At 42.0% G+C, this 10,935-nt stretch overlaps 1 protein-coding gene across 1 annotated transcript in view; it reads left to right on the top strand.

Moving 5' to 3' along the window:
- Positions 1-10,935, top strand: part of SSUH2 (ssu-2 homolog) — a 311,599-nt gene that overhangs the window by 141,616 nt on the left and 159,048 nt on the right. The gene's annotated exons all lie outside the window — the stretch shown is intronic.

Below are 10,935 nucleotides of genomic sequence, written 5' to 3'. Positions count from 1 at the left end.
AGGGTCACAGGCTTCTTGGAGAACATAATAGGAGCCGTGGACACATACTGGAGTTATGTAAACTTCTGCCTTCGGTTTCAGAGAATTTCAGTCTCATTCTCCATACCTTCCACCTTCAGGCTTCTGATCTGGTTCTACTATTTTGAGAACATTCTTCAGCGTCCTTTCTAAGAGGGGCTTACCGAAGGTAGGAATTTTTTTTTCTTTTTTTTTTCTTTCTGAGATTGGACACTTGCTACCTCTCCAGGCTGCCCATTCCATACTAGAGCTCTATATATTACAGACTTGACCAATGTTTTTCTGATCCTGTTCCCTGACTTTGAGCCTGAGACTAGGATCTGGCGCAAATATGTCTGGCACTCTTCACTGGTGTTCTGATTTTTTCTTGAAGGTGCAACGAGAAGTGCCTGCTCTTACCACCATTCTGGTTTTGGGACTATTATGGGCTTGGCTACTATTCTTTTCCCTGAAAGGGAAAGACTCCAGTAACATTTCTTCTCCTAGTTTCTCTATAAAGATACTGGCCCAAGATAGTCCTCCTTAATCTCCTCCACCCTCTGTTTACCTTCTTATCTGAAAGTATGACTGGTTTGCAGATTAGCCAAAGGAAACAGAGACATGTTTTTAAGGCTGGAGACTTTGCTTTTTGAGCCTGCCAGTATTTATAAGGCTTAAATGACTTCTCTGTTCCTTGTGTTGTGTGGGAGGAAAAAAAAACTCTCACCTCCAGTCTGGTAGGAGAGCAGTGTCAACACGGTGCCTCCCTCCCTCCCCTCACGCACCCCTCTCCTGCTGAAAGCCAGCTTTTATTTTACCCAAATTCCAGGCCAGTTGAAATCTTTCAAAAGGACAGGGCTAGAGATGCAACTATGATTCTGAAGGGAAGGTAGTGCAGACAGGTCACTTTAAAGAGACTACTATTCAGAAAAGCTCAGTGAAGATTTGGGAAATAAGCAGGATTTTGTTATCTACCAGGCCAGAGATTACTGATTTGCAAAAATCCATGGAAGCAGGAGGCAGAAGGAGGAGGAGCAAAAGGAAATTTTATTTTCTTTAGTTCCTTTCACGATGTTTTTCAAGCCACATACACTGTAACAAGCACCACCCCTGAGCTGGCTTCTGTTATGAAGGTGCTTCAGAGCTGGGCTACTCCTTCCAAATCCTCACGGCATCCCTGCCAAGAAGGAATCTTGGTTGGCATTATGATTGGTCCTTAGGTTTGGAGAATTAAATTAATAATGACTCTGATTCCATGGCACACACTAAAAATTACACATTTTAACAATGCAATAAACACTCATGACCTGGACTTTAAATCAAAAATGTTGACCCTAACTCATATCTACTCCTACCCCAAAAGAGGTAACCATTGTCCTCATCCCCAGGTCTACTACCCTCTACATTTCCTCTTTATACAGCTGTATGCATCTGTGTATACTCATAAGTGTGTGTGTGTGTGTGTGTGTGTGTGTGTGTGTTTCATTTTAGTCGTTTTAACTTTATATAAAAGACGATCACACTTTACTTAACTTTAGAGACTTGGTTTTCCCATATAATACTTCACTGAGATCCATCCATATTATGTACTTCTCTGTAATTCATCCACAGTAACGGTTTAGGTGATTACACTGTGGGAATAGCCCACAGTTTATTCATTCACTCTTCTATTTGGGAGCTTTTGGGTGATTGCCAGACTCTTGCTCTTCTTAACAGAGTGGCCTTTGAACATTCTTGTGCATCTTGGTTTTCCAAAGTGCTCACACCAATTTACACACTTACCAGAAACGAATCAGAGAGCCTTCAGATTACATCTAGTACAGTGTTAGGAACTGTTAGAGTTGAAATTTTTTCCCAGACTAATAGATACATAAAAAAAGTTGTCTCCCATTGTGGTTTTGATTTGTATTTCCTTGGGCACTAATGATATTGAACTTCAATTCATGTATATGTTTTTGGCCATGTGTTTCCTCTTTTGTGAATTGTCTGTTTCTTTTGCCTACTTCTTCTATTGCATTGGTTGTATTTTACTTACTGATTTTTTTAGGGGGAGGGTTCATATATTCTTGATACTAATCTCAATGAAAAAATTAATATTTGCATTTTATCAATGGAGAAACTGAGTATCCTAGATGTTTAGTGACCTGCTCAAGATCATGTAGCTATCCACGTGGGGTCTGATTGACCCAGTGTATATCCAGGACACCAGGATCATGCTGTCTTCCTACTACAGTCTGTGGGTCTGGATTGTGAGGTCTGGTTCTGGCTCCTGCTGTACCACCAGTGGGATGAGAGCATTGGATTGGTCTCTTATGTCTTTGGGCTTCAGTTTTTTCACCTATACAATGATAGCTTTACTCCCAGAAAAACTCCATGAACCTATCTCCAATTTTTTTGATTCATACTGCTTTTAAGTACCAATGTGGCTACTGCTTTGAGGGAGGAATATCTCCTGCTAGACCCCCACTCCATCTTGTTCAGTCGGAAACGTGGTGTACATGGTCTTGGAAAATTTCCCAGACTTGCAGCTCCAAGGATTTTCCTTGCTTTGGGGTTTGAGGGGCCTGAAGTGAACAAGGATAGCACTAGCATCTTTCTTATTCTCCCTTGATTATTATTTGCCATCTCCCTGTTTCGAGAAAGCCATTGATTAAACATAGCAGAAGGGACAATTAAAGATAATCACCATGACAGCTTTTATCTCGCACATCTAACAAATATTTATTAAGCATGTACAATTCACATTTGGCAGATAGAAGACCCAGGTGTCAGGCAGGCTTGAGTTTAATGCCTTTTACTAGTTGTGGGAAACTTGACCAAGTTTTTTCCTGTTTGAGGTTGTTTCCACATTTTGGCTCTTGTGAATAATGCTGCTACGAACATTGGTCAGTATTTTTTTTAATAGAAATATTAGGAGGGTAAAATGAGATAAGATATGCCTTGGCAAATAATAACTCAGTAAATTGTAGTGATGATGAAGGTGGGTCTTACTAAGGGGAGGAAATGTCAGTGAGAAAGTGCCAGAGACTGCAAATGGGCTGGATCACTAGAAAGCTTCACTTGAAATTATACAGATGGAGAGAAATGCATTTTCACTTAGCCAGAATTTTTGTTTAAGGCTGGAAATGAGGATAGAGACTAATATTAATAATAGTAAACTTTTATACAGCACCACCATGTGCCAGGCCCTGTCCTAAGTACTTTGAGTTTATTAACTCATTTAATGTTCATAAGAACTTGATGAGATAGGTGACAACTCGTAGTCCTATTTTATAGATACAGAAACTGAGGGACAGAGAGTTGAATTAACTCATCCCAGGTCACAAACCGGTAAATGGAATCGTGGCCAAATGACCCCACAGTACCATTGCACAGTAAGTAAAGCCACATTTTTTGGAGAGTTTTTGTGTCCTGAGACAGACAAACTTTTCAGTGTAGTACAATTGAAAGCATCTGGATGGATTTATACTGAGTGTTGGTGATGTTTACTTTATCTCTTCTGGAGAGAAATACTGGGTTGAAAGGGAGGATTTATCTTTTCATCTCGTTCCTTCATGTTTTATTAGGATTTTTTTTTTTACACTGACTATGACTATCTCATACATTGGTAATAAAAAAGATCACCATATGTCAGGTATGAAACAAAGGAGTGTGACAGAGGTGATAACAGAGTTGTGGGCTGGTATTGTGGGAGCCAAGATGAGCCAGCACCTAACTCTAGAGGAGGAGGTGATGGAGGGTTTAGCAGGATGCGTAGGAGTGCACTGGATGGAGATGAGCAGAGAGATTATTTCAGGAAGAAGGACCACTTGGGTAGAAACAGTATGAGTTCCCTCAGACTAAGGAAGATGTGGGCCTGAGTATAGGTCCTAGGAGGTTCCAGATTAATATTAGATTCTCAGTCCAGCACTGCAAAATTTAGGGGGTGGTTGTTTGTGTGTCTCTCTTGTATTCGACTTATTAATATTATATTAGTTGAGATTTTTTTGGTAGCCATAGATAGAGAACCGAACTCTGCATTTCTCATAGTACAAGTCTGGCCACAGAGGGAAAGTGAGGTTATTCTTGCTCCTTTGGCAAAATAGTCAGGAGTCAGTTTCCCTACCACCTCTTAGCTTCCCCCACAGTCTCCCTGCTACCACCCCCTCATGCAGCTACAGGCACAGACAGGGGAGGAGGGCTGCTCGACTTTTCCCCAGAGACCTCTGGCTCCTTCTTAGTGGCCCAGACACAACTTAGGACCAGTCCTGAGCCAACCTCTATGACCAGGCGACAAAATGTACCAGTTGGGGAAACCTGGCTACATCAGGTAACTTTGGCACTGGGAATGGAGCTCTCCTCTCCCCAAACTCCTGAACACAAATGGGAGATAGTAGGTTTCCTCCAGGAAAATTAGGGTGATGCTCCCAGAAGAAAAGTGACTAAATGCTAGACAGGCAAAACCAAACAAACCAAACCAAACAGAAAGAACAGGCTTTTAAAAATAAAAAAAATTATTTTATTATGATAAGAGCTCAGGTAGGGAGCCTCTGAAATGTCCACATATAAGATGTTCGTATGTCTCTGTCTAGCTCATGAATATTTTGGATTAACTAGAAGAAAACTATCATAGGACATGACTCTTTCTGTTTCCTCTAATTTATCTCTCTTATCTCCATTTTTGGATATTTTCAAGCTGGGGAAATGTGATCCTTTGGAATACATTTTTAATAATGTTTTTCATCCAAGAAGTGACTTACGTTTATAGACACTCATTCAAATCCACTGTTGTCATTGTTTTCATTCTTGGTGTGTCCAAAGGTGAGCTCCAAAGGCTGGGTCAAGGCAGCTGAGCGAGGGGTTAGAGTTCATTCCCAAAGTATTTTTGAAGCTTCAAGTTTGCCATAGACATAGACATTAGCAAGGTCGTGTGTCTAATGTGACTTCGAGAAAGCTATGTTCTTTAGAGAGTTCTTTTCTTGGCTGGTAACCACTTCTCAACTGGCATGATTGGGCCATACTGTATAGATACCCACAACCTAAGGAAATCCACATTATTAGGGATTCAGACTTTGCAGGCCGACTTATGTTCAGGTCCTGGCTCTACCATTTAATAGCTGTGTGATCTTAGTCAAGTTACTTAACCTCTCTGAGGTTTACTTTTTTAAATTGTAAAATGAGGATAACACTGGCATTGAGAAGACTAGATGTGATAATGAATGTAATATTTAGCCCAGGGAGAGAGCAGACCTAGTCTTTGTTCTCAAGGAGTTAATAGTAAAATGACTGTTACTAGAATGGACAATTCCCTGTAGTGTGTTATAGCAAGAATGCAAACATTGGCTTCTAGTTATCTGGATTCTAACACGTCTGTCCACTTAACAACTTAACAGCTGTGTGGACTTACTATTCTTTTCTGTATAACGGGTATAAGGATACCACCTCACCGAGTTAGGAGGCAAATTAAGTAATTTATATAAACCACTTGGCACAATGCCTGGCACAAAGCAAGTGCTCAGCCAATGGTACTTTCACCAATTTCTTTCTGAGAAGTTGGGGCCAGCCTGCACCCTAGTTTTGCCGGTGGGGTGGCTAATGCTGGTATGACGCAAACCAGCTAGCTGAATTCACTCAAGTAGAGAGGAGAGGGTATTTTACAGCATATCTCAGACACCGTTATTTCAGTACTGAAAGCTGCCAAATCCCACCTCTGGGTACCCAGAAAGTGCTCTTTAAATTACTTCCCCTTTGAACAGAATTTGGCTTGTAGGATAACGCCTCTGCTATGCTTATAGCAAGCATCATTTGCCACACAGGGAAGGCACATGCCATGACGAGGGTAGTACCACGGCGGCTCGGACATTACACATACTGCCTCTCTCACCACCTAAGTTACTAGGCAGCTCTGAGTGTACAGCCTGTGTGGCATTTTACTGCCATGACCCCACCTAAGAGAGCACTTCAGCAGCAATTAATTGCAATGTAGGAATCTGGGTGGGAGTGCTTGGCTTCCAGAGTGAATAATTCACTCAAAACAAACAGTTCCCGGATACCTCCCACCAAGGGGATGCTGCTTTTTATCCTGGCACTGCTGCAGCTCTGGGTGGCTAAGTAAGAAGCAGTGACAGGGTAGCATGGCCAGAAGCAGGAGCGAATGAAGATGGGTTTGCTTGGAGCTCAGACACTTGCAAATCCCTTTTGGGGCCATCAGCAGTAAGAGATAGTGAAGATTCAACATGACACTTGTCGCAGGTCACATTTTTCTCGTCCTGACCTGTTCCTCCTTTTCCGTTCAAACCCTTTCTTGTCTCTCCTCCTATTTTGTCTCCTACTCTGTCCTCTGTGTCTTTCTAATTGTCTGACTCAATAATGTCTCGCAGGGCAGCCCTGTTCTCAGTCGGCTTGAGAGAAGTGGAGAGCTCCCATCCCCCCAAACTGTTCCCCCTTAAAATATATTTCTCACTGTCTCCTTGCAAGGCCTGAAAGTCCACTCTGCCATAAGACATTGGGCTAGTAGGAGGCTCATATATTGGGAAATAGATCACCTAGGAGGCTAGTACCCAAATTCATGGATGCCCAATGTACTGGGCAGCTATTGCTGGTTAAAAAAACCAGCCCAGGATCTTGTGGTATACAATTTTGCTTGGCTTTAGTGGCAGGTCTATGCATTGGCTTTAGTGGCTGGTTTGGCTCTGTTGCACATGTGTTCATTTTTGGGTACAGGCTGAAGGGGGTGATGTGTCCCTGAGGGAGCATATCTCATGGGGATGGCAGAGGTGTCAGAGGCAAATTCAACTACACAAGCACATTTCAAGCCCCTGCTTACATCACATCTGCTAACATCCTATTGGCCAAAGAAAGTCACATGACCAAGTCCAAAGAAGAGGGATAGGTTTACATAATTAGCCTTTGGTGGAGGAACTGCATAGTTTCAAGGCAAAGGGCACCAGTTATGGGTAGGAGTGCAAAATTGGGGCCACTAATTCAATCTATGACAAACATTAACACCTGAGTATGAATTAGGTGGCTTAGACCAGGGAGAGTAGTGATGAGAAGGCCTGGCACACAGGACTCATACAATTCCATGAGGGGAGGTGAGAAGAATATAGACAAAGCCCAGTTATCCTCTAGATAGAGTAGTGATTTAGACACTCGGAGACAATGTGAGGGGATTGAGTATCTAAGAGCCATGGTTTTCAAACTTTAGCATACATCAGAATGCACTGAAGGGCTTGTTGACATAGATGAATGGCCCCTACCCCCCAGAGTTTCTGATGTAGTAGGTTGGAAGTGGGGCCTGAGCATCTGTATTTTTAACAAATTTTTAAGTAATGCTGATGCTGTTCCTACAGGAACTATGCATTGAGAACCACTTCTCATGGGACGTGGTTATTACTGAAGGCAAGCTGATACTCATTAGTGATGGTCTGGCCTGAGCTTGGTCTAACACTCTCCCCTCTGATCTCATGCCAATCCTATTCCAACACTTTTCATCCCTCAATCCTATTAATCTCCTTCTTGATTCTGCAATTCCTTGTTCTTCCCAGAGAGCTCCTCGGCTCTCCTCCTGCTCTCTAGAACCTTGATGTGTGTTCCTCTTCTCCTTGCTTCTAGAAGATGATAGAACCCAGGGTATGGCTGGTGCGTGCCCAGCAGATACCCTGTCACAGCCAGGCAGCTGAGACATGACCTCCAGGAGGAAAACACTCTCTGTTGTGGATAGAGATTTCCAGTTGATGTGAAGATAATGTCCTCGGAAGTAGATAGGTCTCTTGGTTCTCTTTATGATGGTTTATTTTTTGCATCTGTGCTATATCTCTATACTTTCATTTCCAAAATTCGTTTGGTGTCTGGTGGCAGCTACCACAAGGCACTGACTTTAATGACTTGTGAGGGATGAAGATAGTCCCCATGGGACCATTATGAGTGTTTCATGAAATTTAGGAGTTTGGGAAGCAGTTGTTCAGAATTAAGCCCAGGGTTGGTGCTGTCCAGCATCGTTATATAACTCCCAGGGAGCCCAGCTCAACTAGTGGCCTGGAACGTCAGGGAGACCAAGACTATGTATACCCCTGCACACCCTTAAGCTCCTGCCCGAGCAAGCCAGTGATCTGAAGATGTTTATAGTTTTTCCCAGAGCGAGATAGAGATGAAAAAGAGGGTTGCTACCACACTGGGGTCCACCAATGATCGTTTCTTGCTGTGTCCCCCCCCCCCCTTTGCATTTAGGGCCCTTGTTGTGTATGACAAAATGTTCTTTTTTTCTTCCTTTTCTCACAGGCCATGGGGTCTCAGTCTGCTATGTTCTATTCTTAGTAGCTGCCACTACATACACCATCCCTTGGGACTTTCTCCCCCCAGGCCTGGCTGGGGAATGGAGCAAATCTCCCTGACTCTTTAACCTGCTTCTCTAGAAGACGAGTCCAAAGGGACATTTTGCTTAATTTAATGTGAACTACCAGCAGACATCACAACTATATTGGCCATTGGTTAACAAACTTTGTCTCTAAAATGGTAAACAAAAACATCATGTTCTTCATTTTCTTGATGGCAGACTCTATAAATTGTAATTGCTTCTGATTTGGACTTAATACAGACATCGTTAATGAAGAAACCTTTCTGTAAATGAATAACTTTAATTTCCTCTGTATTTGTTTTCTATTGCTGTGTAATAATTTACCACAAATTTAGTGGCTTAAAACAAAATAAATGTTAGTTATTTCACAGTTTCTCTGTGTGTGGAGTTCAGACATAGCTTAGCCAGGCTCCCTACTCAGAATCTTACCAACCAACAGTCCAGGTATCAGCCAGGACTGTGTTCTCATCAAGGCTTAACTGTGTAAAAATCACTCTGAGCTCCCTCAGGTTGAAAGCAGACTCTATCTGCTGTGGTTGTAGGACTGAGGTTTCTGTTTTCTCTCTGGTTGTCATCTGGGGGCCACTCTCAGCTTCTAGAGACCATCTACAGTTCTTTGCAACATGGTCCTCTGACAACATGGCAGCCACCAACAGAGAGAGAGAGAGAGAGAATCTCTCTCACTCCAGTCTGCTGAGATGGAATCTTACCAATACAATGCAATCATGAGATTTAGACCTCGTCACCTTTGCCATATTCAGCTGATTAGAAGCAGGTCACAGGTCCTGCCATACTTACACAAAGTCTTAACTAACAGGAGAGTCTGTTTGTCACCTCCTCTTTCCAATCTAAAGATGTAGTGCAGGCAGAATGGCAGATGTCTCTTAGTTGCACAAATCACATTGATTTCTTGAGGACTTCTGGCTGGATGTCACTCAGTTTTGGAAACCACTTCCTTCATCCAGAATTGATACTACAGGGCATTTCCACAGCAACCCTGCTGATCAGGAGAACTCCAAGACTGTCAGACATTGAATAGATGTCATCACTGTTGCATATTTCATTTTTCATCACTTATTATTACATCATCCAACAAATATTAATTGAACAGCATTGGATGCTGGGTACTGTTTCAGGCACTGGGGGGATAGTTGTAAATTTGACAAAAGTCCCTGCTCTCATGCAGTTTATACTCTAGCTAGGGTAAAGAGACAATAACAACTAAAGAAAGAAATACATAAGCAAGTGACAAATGTTCTGAGGGAAATAAAATGTGAATGGAACATGCTAGAGGAGTGCTTTAAATAGGGCAATCAAGGAAAGCACTCTGAGGATTTGGTATTTGAGTAGAGCCTTGTGTGATGACAAGGATTCAGCCATATCACCATTTGGGGGGAAAAATTAAAGTAGTGAATTAGTAAGTACAAAGGCCCTGAGGTTAAAAGGAACTTGGCCCATTGGAGGAGCTGAAAGAGAGCCCATTGGCTGGAGCCAACTGGTGGGAGGTGAGGTTGAGGATGTGGACTGGCTATCTCTTGGGGACTTACAGGCTATTGCAAAAGTTTGGACTTGATTCTTTTGTGATGGAAAGCCGCTAGAGGGCTTCTGTAGGGATGTTATGTCATGTAACTTATACTTTAATTCTCATTGTTTGTTTTATGGAAACCAGAGTTAAAGGAATTAGGAGTGGAAGCCAGAAGACCCACTGACATCACCCACAGTTTTTCAGGCAGTGATAATATCAGTTGGGGCCAAAGTTGCACAGTGGACTTGAGGAGAAGTGATTAGAATTGGAATATATTTGGACTTGCCTCATTTACCTTCTAAACAGGTGAATCGAACACTGTCTACTTAGGCAAAGAAATCAGTCCTTAAGTTGAAAATGATCAATTTCTTTAGTTTTGTGAATGCTTGAAATGTCTATAATAAAAAGTTATAAAGGCAATATAGATCTTTCCCACACACAAATTCAGGCTGTGCTCTCAGCGGCTTCAGCCATCAACCCTCAACAACACAAGGTCTTGTTCCAAAGGGGAGGCTCGACTGAAAAAGTCCACATGCTAGGCCCTTGTGCAAACTGACTTCTGCCCTCGTGGTGCAATTGTGGAGCATCCATAAATATTTTCTCTGTGACTCAAGGAGTCAAAAAAAAAGTGCCACTAAGTTCCCAGGACAAAGAGATGGAGCAGATTTTGTTCTGAATCTTGCAGCAAATGCTTCTTGTTAATGTGGAAGCACAGTCTAGCATCATGGCTAAGAACATAGATTCTGCAGTTAGAGATTCTGGGTTGGATCTCTGTTCTGCTGCATAACCCTGAACAAATGACTTAGAATCCCTCTGCCTCAGTTACCTCATCTAGAAAATAGGACAACAATAAATATGTTGTTATTAGGATTTAAAGAATTAACACTTGTGAAGAGTAAAAGTAAATGCTATGAAAGAGTTTGGTAAATTAAAATCAACTGGTCAGATATTTTGATTCTTTTCAAGACTCATAATATATAAGGAACCTATTAAAAGAGTAGGTTGCTTCCTCTTTATTTTAAATATCAGCATATTGATTGTGGAAAAAATTTGGGATTTAGTGTCAAGTGTCAAATAG

This window comes from Rousettus aegyptiacus, unplaced genomic scaffold (genome assembly GCF_014176215.1).
Source record: "Rousettus aegyptiacus isolate mRouAeg1 unplaced genomic scaffold, mRouAeg1.p scaffold_m13_p_4, whole genome shotgun sequence".
Classification (NCBI taxonomy): Eukaryota; Metazoa; Chordata; class Mammalia; order Chiroptera; family Pteropodidae; genus Rousettus; species Rousettus aegyptiacus.
The sequence above is the reverse complement of the archived record's forward strand: the minus strand, read 5'-3'. Positions and strand labels throughout refer to the sequence as shown.